The sequence below is a fragment of the Penaeus japonicus genome, unplaced genomic scaffold (assembly GCF_977035675.1).
Source record: "Penaeus japonicus unplaced genomic scaffold, GWHDUDI00000001_assembly GWHDUDI00000012, whole genome shotgun sequence".
Taxonomy (NCBI): Eukaryota; Metazoa; Arthropoda; class Malacostraca; order Decapoda; family Penaeidae; genus Penaeus; species Penaeus japonicus.
The window spans coordinates 41,374,584-41,394,583 of record NW_028234414.1 but is presented as its reverse complement, the minus strand read 5'-3'; the positions used below and the strand labels follow the sequence as shown (position 1 = coordinate 41,394,583).

General features: G+C 35.8%; 1 protein-coding gene and 1 pseudogene across 2 annotated transcripts in view; both read left to right on the top strand.

Annotated features, from left to right (window-relative positions):
* Window positions 1–55, top strand: part of LOC147470856 (uncharacterized) — an 8,581-nt gene extending 8,526 nt beyond the window's left edge. For both annotated transcript variants that reach the window (XM_086542806.1, XM_086542807.1), the window contains exon 2: window positions 1–55. This exon is cut by the window's left edge and continues 1,131 nt beyond it. The gene's annotated coding sequence lies outside the window, so the exon portion shown is untranslated.
* A 17,368-nt stretch (window positions 56–17,423) lies between these two features.
* The window catches only part of LOC122242274 (uncharacterized), a 3,316-nt pseudogene continuing 739 nt past the window's right edge, over window positions 17,424–20,000 (top strand).

Here is a 20,000-nt window from a genome sequence, read left to right as displayed (position 1 = left end):
AAGTGACTTGTGGCTTAAGCAGCACATTCATTGCTATTGTTAATAAACAGTTATCCAAATAGGTTATTTTTTTTCCCTTGGTGATGATGCTTAAAACTTAAAACCAGAGGAATTCTGATTGTTGATGTCTTAAATACACTTCTGATAATGAGTGATAATGATAATGATAACAGTAAAATTATGATGGGGCTAATAACGATAATACTTATAGTAATTATAATAATAGAAAAACAACAACAAAAAGAAGGGATAAGAACAATGGAAATAATGATGATGATAATAATAAACATCTTAATGGTAATGTCAACATAAATTGTATTAACCGATTATAATGTCATGAACGATGGTGCTGGCAATGGCAATATTAATGATAATGGTTATGGTAGAAATTCTGGTGAAAATGGTAATATAAGGATAAGAATGACACTGAAAATAATAATTATATTATTGTTAATAATAATGGTATTGATAAGTATAATGGTAATGACAATGGTATTGATCATGATCGTTATAAAGGCAATGATAATCATAATGGTTATGATAATTTTAATGGAAAAGATAATTTTGTTGGTATGGTAATTATAATGATAATAATGAGGGTAATATTAATCTTAAGATGCAAATGATTGTGGTACTAATGAAAGTGGTAACGATAATCATGGTAATAATAATTATGGTAGCAAATATAATGGTAATGATGACAATGATTGTGATAATGATCGCACTAATATAAATCATTATCATCGTTGATATTAATATTATCCTATTTGTTATCATTATCATAACGACTGTTATTATGACTGACCTCATTAACACTATTATGGATATTTGTATTATTGTTGTCAATATAATCACCCGGATTATCATCCTTAATATCGTTATTTTATTTAATTACTTTGTTCTTTCATTCTCATCAATTATAATATCTTCATATGTTCTATTATCATTATTATCATTATCGTTTACTTATGTCATTATCATTATTATCATCGCAATTCTTATAATGAATGTGAAAGCTAAAATGATTAAAACTATTCTAATGATTATAACGATTGTAATGATTATAATTATTATAGTGATTATGATAATCCTATCTCTCATTATTGACATCATAATCATCATGGTGACAATACTCATAATCATTATAAATATCATCATTTATTCAAATAATTATGATGAGTGTATCTATTATAATGTATATAATCACTATAATGATTATAATGATTATGATGATAATAATAATGATGATACTGAATTTGGTGATATAAATGATTTTGATGAATATAATGAATATCTTGATTATAATGGATGTAATGATTATAATTAAAATCATAATTATAATGATTATGATTAATATGATGATTATAAAGATTATAATGATCATCATGATTATATTAATTGTAATGATTATAATGATTATAATAATTATAATGATTATACTGATTATATATATATACATATATATATATATATATATATATATATATATATATATATATACACACATATATATGTGTGTGTGTGTGTGTGTGTGCGCGCGCGCGCGCGCGTGTGTGTGTGTATCATATTTATGATAATAATCATAACCATTATAATAAATACAGTCGTCATAATTAAAATAACTAGAAAATCATGATGATCCTTATAAGGTCATTTAGGATTCTATTCCTTATGATATTCACATTTATTGATATTTTCGTTATTATTTTATTCATCATAACTATCATCATCATCATAATAATCATCATAATAATAAACATGATAATTATGATAACTATATTTATTGAAGAATTGTAAGCATTGTAGCATTATAAGTATAATGATAATCATCATAATCCCTAAAGCAATTGAAAATAGCATACTCATTATAACCACTATCATCTTTCCTATCATTAAAATCACTACCATCACCATTTTTCAATATTATCTATTACCTTCATCGTAATTCGGATCGCCAGTAATATTATTATCATTATTATAGTTATGATAATTATATTCACTAATATTATCACAATAATTATCGTCATTATCGACATTACTACTATTAACACCACAATCAATTTAATTATAGTTGTATTTCTGTTATTTTATCACTAGAATTTCCCGCCATAACTCTCGTGCAGTTATTATAATCATTACCATGACAGTTATTACTTATATCATTACCAACATGGTTATTATTGCTGTAATTATCATTACCACTATAATTAGTACCAGTTTTACCATTTATGTTATCATGAGCATTGCCATTAACATTATCATAACTCTTATCATTTTCATTATTTTATCAGCCACTAACAAAGTTATATTCAAAACACCAACAGTCGTAATTATCGTCCACGCGTAAGCGAGTCCTGGACGAGTGACGAGGCATGACGATTGCCCTTCCTCGTCTGGGGGACGAGACACAGTGCATGGGAATTCGTTTTCCTCTAAAGTAAATACGGCATCTTTTGTCAGTAGATTACAGACCTGAGGCGATTATCACGTGTGAATTTGACTGACAGCCCAGATAAGTAAACGGAGCGTTTGTTGCATAAGATTTTACTAAATATCTCAATAACAAATCAAAGTTAGATCATGAGACAGGTCTTGCATATTAGAATGCAGCATTGTCTTTGTCGATATACCATCGCAGCAAGCTTATAGCATACCATAACTGCATATTATTGCATAGAATTTATGACGGCATATATACTAACAGAACAGTTTACCGACGCAAAAGTTTGACGGTATATATACTCTCGCGTCACGAAAAGGGTTAACAATGGCAATGAATAGGCTGCTTAAGCCACAAGTCACTTCCTTTCTGAGTGAATCCATTGCTGTCTACATCACAAGTAAAAGGTATATAATTATATATATATACATATATACATACATATATACATGCATATATACATACATATATACATACATATATACATGCATATATACATATATACATGCATACATACATACATGCATACATAAATACACACACACACACACACAGTGCATGGGAATTCGCTTTCCTCTAAAGTAAACACGGAATCTTTTGTCAGTAGATTACAGACCTGAGGCGATTAACACGTGTGAAGTAAACGGAGTAGAGGTCTGAAGGCTGAGACTAAGGGAGTTGTTGTACAGTGTTTGTTGCATAAGATTTTACTAAATATCTCAATAACAAATCAAAGTTAGATCATGAGACAGGTGAATCCATTGCTGTCTACATCACAAGTAAAAGGTTTATCTTCACGTACTCTCCTATGACTAACTATATCGTGTTTCCGTGTAAAAGCCTTTTCGCAAACTTCACAGCTATATGGCTTCTCCTTTGTATGTATTCTCATATGTATTACTAGACTATACTTCTGTGAGAGGGCCTTTTTGCAAACCTCACAGCTATACGGCTTCTCCTTTGTATGCACTCTCATGTGATAAATGAGATTTGGTTTCTGTGAAAAGCCTTTTCACAAACCTCACAACTATACGGCTTCTCCTTTGTATGTACTTTTACTAGATGAGATTTGAGAGAGAAAGTCTTTTCGCAAACCTCACAAACATACGGCTTTTCCTGTGTATGCACTCTTATGTGACAAACCTCACAACTATACGGCTTCTCACTTGTATGTACTCTCATGTGTGTTACTAGATTTTGTTTATAGGAGAAAGTCTTTTCGCAAAGCTCACAGTTATACTCATTTGTATGCACTCTCATGTGAGTCATGAGAAAGCTCTTATAAAGGAATTTCTTGCCACAAAATTCACAAACATTTTTCCTTTTCTTAACGTAATTTCTAAGCTGCTCGTGGCCTCCCCAGTGCAATGCCTGATCCTCATCTGATGACCCCTTCGGCCCAAAATCATCAGCCATAAATGGAGCTGTTGGTAATGCGTATTTGGAACCATCTTTCACATTACTTGAGTCTCTTTCAAAATATTCTCGTTTGAGATTGTTATAGAAGGGAAATCCATGCTCTTTTGTTGTCTCGCTCACTTCATCCCTCGCCTCATCTGCGTCATCTTCCTTAATTTCCACACACGTCTCTTCGGTGACGCTTTCGCTGGCTTATTCCTTGATTGCGACCCCTGCGCCGTAGATTTCCTCGTCCCTGAGTGGGGCCAAAGGCGGCCAGTTCGACAGGAAGTTCATCGTCGCCTTCTGAAGATAATATACAACAAACAAAATAATAGGATTGGTAATATAATTAAATAATAATTAAACCCGCTTGTGTGTGTTTCGACATTCGCTTATAGCAACGAAGAAAAATGCATACAAATATGCAAGTTCAAATCCATGCACAAACGTATATCCACATATAAAACATAAGCTCTTTTGAAACACATAAAACTATTAATATTCATACATACATATTCATACACATACTCACACATCCAGATACATAACTGCTACAGATATATCCATGCTTTGTTGTTAAATTCCATACCTGATTTCAACACGGTCGACGAAGTGATTAGAAGAGATATCCTTCGCTCTCCACACAGCTGACCTTCCACCACCCGAGTGCTGCCTTTCCTTCGGCGTCAACGCAGAATCAGAATCAAGTCTTTATTTCCATAATATACAATATGGTTATTCTTTACATGGTATCGTAAATATATTTTAAATTACAAAATAATAATTCATCAGAGTACAATAACTATAAAATGGAAGAAGTCCTTTAAAAGAAGTTTCAGATTAAAACATGATATAGTATTTACATATATACACACATAACATTTTAATACATTTCGTTAAAAGTTAAAAGACTTTTAAGAGGTCCAAAACATTACATAGGGGTATATGTAAGATAAGATTTCATAAAAGCATCAATTAAATCTATAAAGATAAAAGACATTTTAGATTTTAAAGCTAGAGATAAAAAAGTATATATATACATATAAAAATACATAAAAGCATCAATGAAATTCATAAAGATAAAAGTACATTTCAAAGTACATCAAATATAAAATAGAATAAGCTACTTGTTAAATTGTTGGTTCAAAAGGTGGTCTTTCAGCCTCTGTTTAAAACCTGACACAGTGTTTGCGTCCCTAACGTTACGTGGTATGCTATTCCACAATTTTGGGCCCTCAATTAAAAGAGACTTTGACCCAGTGTTTGTATTCACTTTTGGAATGAATAGTTGTCCCTTATACCTTGTTTCTATATTCGATACGTCATTTAACGAAGGGAACGATAGCACCCAGTTGGGAATATCCTTTGAGAAGGTTTTGAAAACAGTTAAAGCAATCTCGTATTGGTATTTCTCTTTAATCTTAAGCCACCCAAGTTCTCGCAGGTAGGGTGTTGCATGGTCCTGCTTTCTCGCACCACCTAATGCTACCTTTGCAGCAAAGTTTTGCAGTTTTTGGACACGCTGTAGCTGCGTGTCGTTAGTAGCACCCCATATGGTAATATCATAGTTGATATAGCTAAGAATTAGTGAATGCATCACAGTTATGGTGGCAGTTTTGTTTAAGTGGTCCTTTATTCGGTTTATGAACATTAAGGTTCCATAGATTTTTTTTACTGATTGCATCTATATGGTCACTGAACAACATATGGCTATCAAAGTGGACTCCTAGATTTTTCACGGAAGCAACAAACATACATTGCGTCTTTTTGGCATTGAGAAGTAGTCCATTGTGAACAAAATATCTTTTAACCTTAATCAGAGATTGCTCGGCATTATGAATTAGGCTACTTAAGTTGTCGACAGTACCTGTGTGAATTAGTTGTGTGTCGTCAGCATATTGAATTATAGAACAGTCGGATACATGTTTTGCCAGATCGTTTACATAGATTATAAATAGGATCGGGCCAAGAATAGATCCTTGTGGGACACCATAAAATACCTCATGTTTAGTGGACAAGTGATTGCCAATACGGACTGACTGGGTTCTCTTTTGCAAATAGCTTTCAAACCACGTTGGTTCTATTCCCATTTCCATACATTTGCCTATTAAAATTTTATGACTCACACTGTCAAATGCTTTAGATAGATCACACAGTGAGATCAAAGATAATTTCCTTCTATCCATATTCTCATATAATTTATTGGTTACCTGAATGAGGGCTGTATTGGTGGATAGATTTGGTCTAAAACCATGTTGATTTTCACTGAGAAGACTATTCAATTCCAGGAATTTAGTGAGTTGAGAGGCTACAGACTTTTCTAGGTTTTTTGACAATAATGGGAGTAATGATATGGGTCTATAGTTACTCACATCGTTCCTCTCCCCGTTCTTGAACATGAGGACGACGATGGAATGCTTCCATGCTGTGGGAAAGACACCTGTCACAAGAGAGGTGTTTATGATGCAAGTGATGTAAGGGATCAACACCGGGAGGGAGTCTCTCAAAAAGCGTAACGGGATGCCATCAGAACCATAAGAGCTGGTTGTTTTCATATGTTTCACAAAAAGTATGATATCGTTACTGCTAATGGGTTGAAGTTTAAAATTTACATGATAACTACTGGGAAAATAGTTATGATTGATTTCATTACCCTTTTGAGTTTGAGTTTTAGCAAAGGTAGCTTTGCCAACATTAGCAAAGAACGCATTGAACTCTTCGACTTTTTTATCTACTTCCTCATATACATCGTCGCTACTTTTTTTTAGAATTCGGTATGAGTTCCCTCAGAGTTTTCCAGGTTGCTGCTGAATTACCACTATTCTCCTTTAATCGATCATTGTAATGCTCAGATTTAGCTCCGTGTAATCGATTTCTTACTTCTCTTTTTAGTTTTTTGTAATCATCTTGTAGTGTTACGTTGAATCTATCTAACTTTAGTTTTTTTTCTGTGCATTATTTCTTTCATGCATGAGAGCCTGAATTTCTTTGTTTATCCATGGGGCAGGAGGCTCTTCGCTTATCGAAGCCGTGGCTGGACTGGACTGGAGAGGCGGAGGCAGAGTAAGGGAACTACAGGCTCCCCCCAGGTCTTAGGGGACGAGGAAAGGCAATCGTCATGCCTCTTGACTTGCTTGCATGTTAGAGATAAAGGAAATTGCAACTGTGGATAATAATACTAAAAGTGACAATGATAAAAGTAATCATCATGATATAGGTGGTAATAATAGCGATAATAATGATAGTAATGATAACGATACCATAATTACGAATTATTTTAAACAATGACAATTACAATATATAAGGGAAATGACAATAATGGTGATGATAATAAAAATCATAATGGTAATGTTGATATCAATTATATTAATATTAATAATAAAGTCAATCATGATGATGTATGCAATGACAGTATCAATGAATATGACAATAATGGCACTGACAATGATAATGGTAATAAAGACAATGGGTTTATTAATGATAAAAATTGGCAATAATGATGATAATGGTAATGATAAAAATGATAATGATAAGGTAGTGGCAATGGTGATGATAATGGTAATAATAATAGTAATGAGAATGAGAATGGTAATGGTATTAATAATCGTGGTATTAATCGTAATGATAACACTTATGATTATAATATTCATAAGGATTGTAATGGTTATAATGATATTGGTAACAATGATCGCTGTAATAAGAATCATTATCATATTTTTTGAGATCATCATTATCCTCTAATAATAATTATGGTTAACTTCATCATTACTTATAGATATCATTATCAGCATTTGTATTGTTCTTGTCAATATGATATATGATTAATATATGATATGCCAACATGATATATGATTAATATTTTTGGGTACGTGATATGGCATTATGAAATAATATGATCATTATAATAATTTGAATGATCGTAGGTACTATTTTCATCATAATATTTATATAGATCATCATTATAACTTAGACCATTTTTATGATCATAATGATATATATATCAGTTATTATAATATTATAGTTATATTATTATAGTTATCATTTTAATAGTAATAATCATGATAATAAGAACTATAATAATAATCATATGCATATAGGGATATTGTATGTATATTTAGATATATATAGATCTTATATAAATTTTCGGGTTTCTTATCATATTCATCCATATTACCTGCATTACTATCATAATCACAATTATAATATATATATATATATATATATATATATATATATATATATATATATATATATGTATATAGATAGATAGATATATAGATATATAGATATATAAAGCACATACATTATCGCGCAGTGGCAGGAGGCAGAGAGGGAGAAGGAGAGACAGAATGAGAGAAGAGAGGCAGAAGAATTGTCAGATAAACTTTCATCCTACAGAAGAGAGTGAGACAGATCGATAGATATAAAGAAAGCGAAAAGTTAGGGAAAACGAGAAAGGAGATGAGGAGAGAGAGAGAGAGAGAGAGAGAGAGAGAGAGAGAGAGAGAGAGAGAGAGAGAGAGAGAAGGGGGAGGGGGAGAAAGAGAGAGAGAGAGAGAGAGAGAGAGAGAGAGAGAGAGAAAGAGAAAGAGAGAGAGAGAGAGAGGGGGGGGAGAGAGAGAGAGAGAGAGGGGGTGGGGGGAGAAAGAGAGAGAGAAGGAGGGGAAAGAGAGAGAGAGGCAGAGAGAGAGAGAGGGAAGGGGGGTGGGGGAGAAAGAGAGAGAGAGAGAGAGAGAAGGGGGGAGGGGGAGAAAGAGAGAGAGAGAGAGAGGGAGAGAGAGAGAGAGAGAGTAAGAGAGAGAGAGAAAAAAAGAGAGAAGGGCAATTGGCATCAACTTGCTCAAGACGAGCAATTGCTCGTGAGATTCGCCTATTATTGCATGACCACTGCCGACGCGTTGTGGGTAACAATTCCTCTTGTATTTTTATTTTCCTCATTGGTATTGTCTTTATGATTATCATTATGACCTATGTTATTATATTATTATATCATCATATTCTTATGTCATTATATCATCATATTCATATGTCATTATATCATCGTATTCGTATATTATTATATCATCATATTCTTATATTATTATATCATCATATTCTTTCATTATTTTATCAACATATTCCTATATTATCATACCATTATTGCTATCATCATTGCTTATTTCATTATCATTGTTACTATTACCTTCGTGCTTATCATTATCGTTATTATTATCATCATCATTAGTATTGTTATCGTCATCATTATCATTATTATCATCATCATTATCATTATTATCATCATCATTATCATTATTATCATTATTATCATCATTATTATCATTATCAACATCATCATTATCATGGTTATCACCATCATCATTATCATTATTATCACCATGCCAGCAGCTACTCCAACCACACAGGTCATGTACTTGTATGGAGCTGGTAAGAAACATGGGCCAAAACCCATCAATATAATCCTCAAAGTCAATACAAATATCCTAATCTGTATAAATATCATAGTCAGCACTAAACCATTAAAAAGTTCATTTTCACTATTATCATTATAGGCGTTATACAAATCCTGAGTTTCAAAAGCATTGTAAGAATGATAATCATTGTACCTCCAGGCTCCCCCCCCAGGTCTTGGGGGCGAGGAAGGGCAATCGCCATGCCTTGTCACTCGTCCAGGACTCGCTTACGCGTGGACGATAATTATGACTGTTGGTGTTTTGAATATAATTCTGTTAGTGGCTGATAATGATGGCAGTGATAACAATATCAGCAACAGTAATAAAAAAATATTACTAATAACGATAGTAATGATGATAATAGTAATGATGGTGGAAATGGTAATCATAAAATACGACAAGAATAACAGTTAATAAGAATGATGGCAATGATGATGATAATAACAAATAATCGTGGTGATGCCGATGTCAGTTATAGTGACATCGATGACTGCCATTAATGTTGATGTGTGGAACGGCAATGATTGTAATAATGGTAATGTGAAGATGATCATTACAACGATATAATGGCACTAATTATGGTAATGATCGTGGATATTATCATATTATTGTTAATGATAAAAAATAATGAAAATTATAAGAGTTAAAATAATGCTAATGGCGATGCTCATGATAATGGAAATGGTAAAACTGGTAATAATGATAGTGGTAATAATAATCACGGCAATAAGAACCATGTTGGTAATGATATAAGTAATAACTGTCATGGTAATGATTATAACTTCACTATAGTCATGAAATACATAACATTAATACAACTATAACTGATATGATTGTGGTGTTAATAGCAGTAATGCCGATAATTATTGTGATAATATTAGTGAATCAATTATCATAACTATAATAATGATAATAATATTACATCGAATTACGATGATGGTAATAGCGTTCACATTGAAAACGGTGATGGTAATGATTTTAATGATAGGAAAGATGATATGAGTATGCTATTTTCAATTATTTTAGGGACTATGATGGTTATGATGATTATCATTATACTTATAATGCTATAATGATTATAATTCCTCAATATATATAGTTATAAAGTTCATCATGATTTTCTGGTTATTTTAATTATGACGGTTGTCTTTATTATAATGTTTATAATTATTATCATAATTATAATACACACACACACACACACACACACACTATATATATATATATATATATATATATATATATATATATATATATATATATATATATATATATATATATATATATATATATATATATATATGCGTGTGTGTGTGTGTGGGTGTGATGGGTATAAGATTACTTTAATATCCACACATAGAGAAATAAAAGGTTGGTGTCAAACACAGCAGCTGATACGATAACAATATATTATAACTTCAAAATAATCACAGTATTAAGACACGATATAATATATATGTGACAAGAAATGACTCTGGAAATAAAGATCAAGATTAGCACTGGTACACAAATCGAAGATGCAGATGAGTTAAAGGTTGGTGAGAGCAGTCAAGGTCAGTAGACCAAGTGTGACTTCACTACACTTCGCTAGGCGGGGCGATGACCCGTCTACAGGAAAAATAGGTGTGGCTGATCCAAGTGTCAGCTTAGGTCGCTATTTCCTGGTTGGCTGGCTTCGGATCATCGCAATTCATAGGTCCGCCCTTCGGTCAGCCTTTGAGGGTGATTTTCCTATGATGCGGAAATGACCAGATTCTCCAGAAGGGCCAAAGTCGCAGGTGCTGCCTGGGACGTGTCTTTGTCCTATCCCTGGGTGATATGCGAAACCCGGTAATTAAGAAGATCACATCTGTGTATTGTAACTTGATCATATTTTCTCAGGTCAGACATTTGCGTTGTTAAACGTTAAATATAAATACCTTCATATCGCTCTACCATGCTACCCCAAATCGTCCCGATTTGGTAAGAAATAAAGTAGGAAGCTTTATACTTAACTGAGGGTAAGAATTCCTTGATCAGGGGAACTCTATAAGAGTGATATACGAAAAGACAGCAAACATCTGGCAGTGTCTTGATTGATGCACAGTACTACACGGTTGTGCAGCATGGCAGGCCTCGAGATCAGCTCCGGAAGTTACAGGTTTAACACACCTGGGAGGTGTACTCTTCTGCATCCGTTAATATCGTAGCTTGAAAAAAAAGTACAAGTACCTGGCGCCTTATAAGGCTTTAGAGAGGTAAGTGGGGACGTAGGGTGGAAGGCATAGTTCGAGATATGAAAAGGAAAATAGTTCGTGCAACAAGAAAAAAAACAAACGTAAGAGTAATATATTGAATATTGTATCAAAATGTTTTTTATTTGTTTATTATTATTATTATTTTATATATATATGTATCATTATTATTATTATTTTTTTTTTTTGGGGGTAACTGGCATATGCAACAGAATCATGGGTAGGTTTTACTTGCTTGTTTTTCAATGCAACTCTCCTGTAGGTGATGCAATAGCACGCTCCTAGGGTTACTAGCAACATACACATTCCGGCGATGGTAACGTATACGGGATAAATGTAGGTTGCGTGGAACGGGCTGAGCGGGGTAAATGCATCAAGCTGTTGCAAAGTAGGCATCTGTTAAAAGGTTATACTAGGAAGAGAAATGTTATAGGATGGCAATGATACCGACATGGGCTGCAGGTAGGAGGTATTCATTGCAATCTTCCTTGTGTAGGTATGGGTGGCTGGAATAAATAAGGACAAGGAAGTCAGTTCACATGAGGCTGGAAGAACAAAAGTACCTTGTAGAATAACATCAGGGTTATGCTTGTTACACATAACTGTAGTTGTAGTAGCCTTGAAATAAAATAATAGGGTAATGTCGGGAAATGAGATAAGAAACGGCCTAACCGAACCACGGATTTCAGAGAATGTGCACTGACCTATAATGTTATGGTTTGTAATGAGTACCCTGGAGCAAGATGGCATGTTTGTGTCAAGTGCCAGAGGGATGAAGTGCAAACAAATGTGCGATGAGTGGTCTTTACACAGCTGTCTAAGAAATCTGCTGGTGGGAAAGAAATAGCCTGGCCGTAAAGGGATTTTAGGATGAGTGAATGTTGTGTGTTTAAAGTGAAGAAAGTGTTATTTGTTTTGTGGGAATGGGTGTATGAAATAAGCCTTGATGGTTGTTTCAGGGGAGAGTGGAATAAGTACAGAGAGACCTGAAATTAAGAGGTAAGATTTTAGAGTAGAGTAGAACTGAATTCGTTGCTTTAGAGGAAAAAGAGGCTTAACATTAGCAGAGGAGATATTGTGGTGAATAGGGCGTAAGTCATGTGGAGTAATGAGACTAGGAAGCACTTCGCCTGCTGTTGCTGAAATCAACGAGTTGGTTATTGAGTTAATATTATTTATAATCTTATTAATTGTCACTTGGTAAGATAGCACATTAAACGCGAGCTCAGTGAAATGGTTAGAATTATTGAGCTTTGTGGAGAGGCTTTCAAAGGTTGAGTTAACGCTGTGAAATGCCCTCTGTAACTCGTGAACATTAGCGGCAATAGTGTTGACGGCATGAATCGATGAATCAAATCTGTGAGTAATTGTTCTGAGATTATTCTGATATTCTGAGAATTTAGAAGTGAAAGTATCAAAATCTACAACGCCAAATAACGCGTGGGCAATCTTTCCGACAGCATTAATTAATCCTCGTCGTGAGCGATGTTTATGTTCTACAAAAGAAGAAAGTTGATTATGGATAAAATTAAGTGCACTGTCAATAAGAGGGAATTGCTGCTGCGTTAAATGTTCACGAGTTACCTGCGCTTGAAGTGATGCTATCTTACGTAAGTGGAAAGTAGCCAGGCCGGAGAAGTCAGCAATCGGCTGAAGCGAAATTTTGATTTTCACATTGTTTGTTATTGGTAAGACTAGCCCATGGTCCTCAACGAAGGCTCCTGGTACTGCGCGAAGCCTAGGGGGTACGGCATGGCGATCGGCAGACGACAAAGTGAAGAATGATAAGCCCAAGGGCAGTAAGATAAAAATCAATTAGTGTTCGTCGGCCGGGGGAGAACAGTACTTGTGAGCAAACTTTAGGACGTCGAAATGAAACCAAGAGTGTTCACCTGACTGTATGCATTTAATGTAGGCCTTGTTGTTCCTTACACTAATTACTCTAAATGGACCTTCAGATCTAGGAGCAAGCTTTGACTTAATATTGAGTTGGTTGACTTTTCTAAATACTAGTGCTCCAACTTCAATGTCCTTGTGGCGGGCCACTTTGTGTTGAAATGACAGTATTCTATCTCTGGAATTAGTCAAATGCTTCTTTGTGATTTGAAAGATTGACTTATTTCTATTTAGAAGAAATTCAGCATAATTATCATTATATGAAGGAACTTGATTTTCATCAAAGAGGTCATAGGATAGTCTTTTATCCATTCCATATAAAAGGAAATGTGGGGTATCACGTAAGGAAGAATGCAATGTACCATTAATACAAGACTGGATTGTCAATAGCGATTCACCCCATGTATCCGATGTCGCATCAACAAGCGATCTCGTTAATGAGAGGATGGAGGAGTTGAGCCTTTCTGTAATACCATTACTTCGTGGGCGGTAAGGGAGAATGTTAACACGAGTTATATTCATGATATCACATAACTTATCCATGACTCTGTTATGAAATTCAGTCCCGTTATTAGTTGAAAAATACATGGGAGCTGAATATCTATGACAGAAGTCGTGAAAAGCATGTGCAACAACATTTGCTGTTTTGTTGGGCACGGGGACTAGTTCACAAAAACGAGTGAAGTTATCAATGAAGACTAAAATATAACGATTTCCATTGCGAGAAGGTAGAAAACCTGACAATGTGTCGCAAGAGACCTTCTGGAAAGGAAAGTCTGGAATGTCATATTTCAATGCAGGGGCTGGGTCGTTGGCATTTCCCTTGTAATATGGGCATTGCTTACAAGACTGAACATACTTAGCAACTTTGCTAATGAGGCGTGGGAAAAAAGAAGCGTTGCTGAGCTAAGTGAATTGCCTTATACTTGCCAAAGTGTGCAGCTTCTTTTGATTCAAGGAAAAGAGGAAGGATTCGACCTGCAAGAGATTCAGGAATAACTACAAGTTTACGAGATGCCTTGAGCTTTCTTGTCCTATATCGAGACTTGTAGCAAAGTAGATCTTTAGCATTGAGGTAAAGTTGACTTATTCGAACATGTCTGCTAGGGGGAGTTTTTCATTCCTTTCTAAGGCTTGGATTAAGGGGCCGTACAGATTATCATTACGTTGCGCTAGCCGGATCTCGTCCTCCGTGGGGGGGGGGGGGGTCCATTGGAGGTACGGCTGGAGCAGCCAAGACCGGGGAGGTAACAGAATGAATGGGGTCGGAACGGCGACCATTAACAAGTGCAGGCCGGATCTCGTCCTCTGAAGGATCCTCAACGGTAGGCGCGGCAGTATTTGCCAAGATCGGTGCAATGTAAGAGAATTTCACCTGCAGGCGGCAAAGGTGGGCGAGGAGCTAGATTCAGGCAGGTTGTGAGCATCAGAGAGAGGAGCGCGTGTTAGCGCGTCGGCAACGACATTTTGTTTCCCGGGTAAATAAACAATGGTGACGTCAAACTCTGCAAGAATTTCAATTGCGCGGGCGCGTCGTCCATGAGGGTCCCAACCTTTAAATATGGACGTGAGGGGGGAATAATCGGTGTGCACTTCTATTTGATATCCCAAGATTAGCTCTCGAAAGTGACGGAGGGCCCATGTGATACTTAGTATTTCACGGTCCGTCGTATGATAACGTTTTTCCGCTGAATTGAGGGCGCGACTTGCAAAAGCAATGGGCTTCATTTTTCCAGAATGGCCATGTTTCTGGTGGAGTACTGCTCCGAGCCCGAGGTTTGAGGCATCAGTGGTGAGGACAAAAGGCAAATTGAAATCGGGGAAGGCTAAGAGTGGAGCCTTAATTAGTCACGACTTAAGAGTTGTAAATGCGGCTTTTTCCTCGTCTGTCCACTGCCAAGTAGAATCCTTATTAAGGAGATGATTAAGCGGTTCGCGATGGACCCGTGACCTTGAATGAACGGCTTGTAAAAACCTGAAAGGCCTAAAAATGATTTCATTCCTTCTGGTTCTTAGGTGCTGGAAAGTCGGCAATGGCTTTAACTTTTGAATCATTAGGTGCAATACCTTTAGATGACAAGGTATGGCCTAAGAATTCTAATTTAGACTTGAAGAACTGACACTTGCTAGGTTGAATAGTTAATCCTGCAGTTGATAGCCTATTGAAAACCTGACGCAATTTATTCTCGTGTTCAGAGAGGGAGGGTGAGCAAATTAAAATATCTAAATACACAAGGACCTGATCGTTAATTAATCCTGATAGTACAAGTGACATTAATCTGCTAAATGTGAGAGGGGAATTGCGAAGGCCAAAAGGGCATACTAAAGATTCAAAGTGTCCCATATTTGTCGAGCAAGCCGTATATGGCACGCTTTCAGGAGCCATAGGAACTTGCAGGAAGCCTTCAGCAAGGTCAATAGTTGAAAAAATCTTATTATTAGAGCCAATGTCTTGCAACAACAATCTAAGATTAGGAATTGGGAATGGTTCTGGCACTGTTACTTTATTCAACTTGCGATAGTCGACCACTGGGCGGAAAGTATTATCCTTCTTTGGAACAAGGAGGAGGGGGAGGCCCAGGGTGAATTGCTTGGTTGAATAAGATTCATGTCTAAGATTGTTTTAACTTCCTTTTCCAAGGCCTGTCGCTTTGAATGAGGGATTTTATAACTCGGTATGTACGAAGGCTTAGCATCAGGCTCGAGGGTAATGGAGTGTTGAAGCAATGTTGTTTTTCCGATAGGACGATCCTTGGTTGGCAGTACGTTTGGGAATTCTTTAAATAAGTTATCCAAAATATCATATCCTTCATGAAAATCTAAAGTTTGCTTCAGAACATGATCAGAGCTCAGCTCATCAGGGGTAGATGATGTTGCAGAAAAAACAGGGGAGGGTAAATCAAATTCGCTGATAGGCAAGTCTGTGAATTCATAAGATATTACAGGTACACCAACGTTAATAGTCAATGGGGCCGGGGTCAGATTAAATACATGCACCTGACATATATTATCAGTAATACTATACAAGGAAGCTAATGTTGCACAACCTTTTACTCATATATTATCAGGTAATATCAAAGCAGTACCATTTGCCGAAGGACAAGAAACGTCTATCAGTAGATCATGAAATGCCGGAATAGTAGTGGTAGCACTAGCAATAAACTTAGGAGCATTATCGTTAGCGGTCCAAGATTTCGCAAAGTCGTCAACGTGTTTTGCGCGCGAAGGTTTGCGTGATGCGGGTGCCGGTATCAGAGCCGGGAAGAGGGAGCGCGCAACGAGAGGAGAGGTGAAGCGAGGGCGGGTGGGAGGGGTAGGGGGGGTGGTGGGGAGGAGAGGAAGGGGAGTGAGGTGTCGTCATGGTGTGACTATGGTCATGTGTGACTTCATAGATTGTCAGTGCGGGTGTGAAGGGGTCGGCATGCGTCAATAGGCAAGAGGGAGTCCTTAACAGGTAATTCTGACCATTAAAAGTAATGCTATTACTCTGAGGGTGGAGGGAAATTTTCTCTTTCTTCTATCTTTCGTTAACGTTCTTTTCCCTATCTACCTCTCTCTCTCTCTCTCTCTCTCTCTCTCACTATATATATATATATATATATATATATATATATATATATATATATATATATATATATATATATATATACATACATACATACATACATACATATATATATATATATATATATATATATATATATATATATATACATATATATATATATATATATATATATATATATATATATATATATGATTCCATATATACACACACACTGTCACAAGGCTCCTTGCCAGACTACCATCTCTATGGCTGGAGGCTCTAAACGCCCTCGATCACCAACGCAGCAACGGCAGAGTATGTCCTGGTGTAACAGAGGAAATTTCCGTGCGGATGTTTGCGTGTGCACGAGGGCATGTCCCCGCCATCACGTGATCACCACGTGTGCACGAGGGAATGTCCCCGCCATCACGTGATCACCACGTGTGCACGAGGGCATGTCCCCGCCATCACGTGATCACCACGCCAGGACCAGGTCAGATGTGCTGACCTGGTGACCGAGGGATGGAAGCGACACCTCGGGTCAGGGAGTCTGTCCCGAGAGCTCGCTCCGCGAAGAGGAATGTGCGTGAATGGGTGAGAGAGTGCCATTGCTTCTGCATGTGTTTTGCAACTGCTTATTGCATGACCACACAAACGCATTTGAATCAGTCTCAGTGAAGAGGGAACCCAGTGAGCCAGTCTTGCCTCTCCCCTTTATTAAGAGAGAGATAGCAAGAGAAATAGTGCAAGCACAGGAAGCCAGATACAGAGTATCTTCTTTGTAACAACAGATAGGGACTTATTTCGCAGCGACGCCTCTTATGTAAGTATCTTTCTCTTACATCTAGTTTTACTTCTGAAATATTGAAATACCTAGTTCATTCTCGTATTTGAAAAATAATGTGAAATTATACGAGAGTGGAGAGAGTAACGAACCACATGCGAGAACCAATCAGAGAGAATACATGCGAGACCCCGCCTGAACGATTTTTCATTGGTTTTCGAGTGAGCGCGAGAGCTTTCCAATCTCATTTCGTACGAAAGCATTAGTGGATTTGTGTGGATACTATAACATTCCACACCAATCGAGTTATTCCTGTAGTTCAATGTAATTGATGCTCTGTTGGTATACTGGACATACACATAAGACAACATAACAAAGAGATAACACACATAAGATCACGTAACATAGAGATAACAAACTCATAAGATCGTATACATAAGACCATACGCATAAGATCACACAACATAAAGATAACATACACATAAGATCATACACGTAAGATCATACGCATAAGATCACATAACATAGAGATAACATATACATAAGATCGTACACATAAGACCATGCGCATAAGATCACATAACATAAAGATAACATACACATAAGATCATACACGTAAGACCATACGCATAAGATCACATAACATAGAGATAACATACACGTAAGATCGTACACGTAAGACCATTACAAAATTACTTGCTGATAAAAATATCTGATTTACAAATAGGAAAGTAAAAGTATTGGAAATTATTATTTTCTAGATAATCAAATTACTGTAATGTGTGATTAGTTTACAATATTTAGTGTGTAATTCTTGATTTCCACTTTTCCTGTTATGTCTAGCTGTGGTTTTGATATGAATTATATGTTGTGTTCAATGGGAATGAGTAGAAACGACATCTGACAAACAGACAGACTCAGAAAGAGGATGACCTTGACCATTTGGTCAGGGATATTTTCGTTGGTTGTTTTGGTTTCCCGTTTTCTTCGCGACAGCGATTCCCTTCAGTGTTGTTCCTCTTGCCCTTGGTTGCTGTTCTTCTTAATGTACACACACACACACACACACACACACACACACACACACACATACACACACACATATATATATATATATATATATATATATATATATATATATATATACAGATATATATATATATATATATAAATATATATATATATATATATATATATATATATATATATATATATATACACATATATATAAGGAAGTTAACAGCCAGGGCAGCAGTGAACATCATTTATTTCAAACATTTGTTAAGAATAATAAGACAGTAAAAATAAACATAAGATTAATACAAATACATAAACAAATGCACGTAAAACTGGTTAAGAAAAAAGAAAATGGATAGAGGGTGATTGCATTATTTTAATATTTCGAGATTGGCTAAATAGCTATATCAATTCTATATCAATTTCCATATCCATAGGCTTTCCAAAATACATGGTTCTGAATCAGAGGTAGCAGAGTCAAGGATATAAAAATTGCAGTTATTGACAGGGCCATCATGCACTTCACTATGATCTCTGATAGTTGAAAACACTCGTTCACTCTATCTAGATCTTGTCCGTCTCCCCTAATGGAAAGATTTCCGGTGGTCTCTCCAACATAGGCGGCATTACAGCTACCACAAACATATTTGTTTACAGTGAACGAGTTTCGGGAATCTCTATCCTTATCCAGGGTTTTAAAAAGCTGCCAATGGTATTAGTTGCTTTAAAAGCAGGTCTAAGAGTAACTGTTATTATAGATTATTACATTAGTCAAGTTTCTGACAAATGCATGAGAAGGTTGGTCAATCTAATGCAGAAAAAAAAGAAAGAAAGAAAAAAAAAAATATATATATATACATATATATAAATATATATATATATACATTTTTTTCTGTATATGAAAATTATGTTCATGGTTTATTTTATGCTTAGTTCCTGGAGCATATTTATATTCCTATAAATAATGTTATTTCGTTTGTTTCTTTCATCATATATCATCTTCAGAAGGCGACGATGAACTTCCTGTCGGACTGGCCGCCTTTGGCCCCACTCAGGGACGAGGAAATCTACGGCGCAGGGGTCGCAATCAAGGAATAAGTCAGCGAAAGCGTCACCGAAGAGACGTGTGTGGAAATTAAGGAAGAAAGCCTTGATTACGCAGGTGAGGCGAAGGATGAAGTGAGCGAGGCAACAATAGAGCATGGATTTCCCTTCTATAACAATCTCAAAC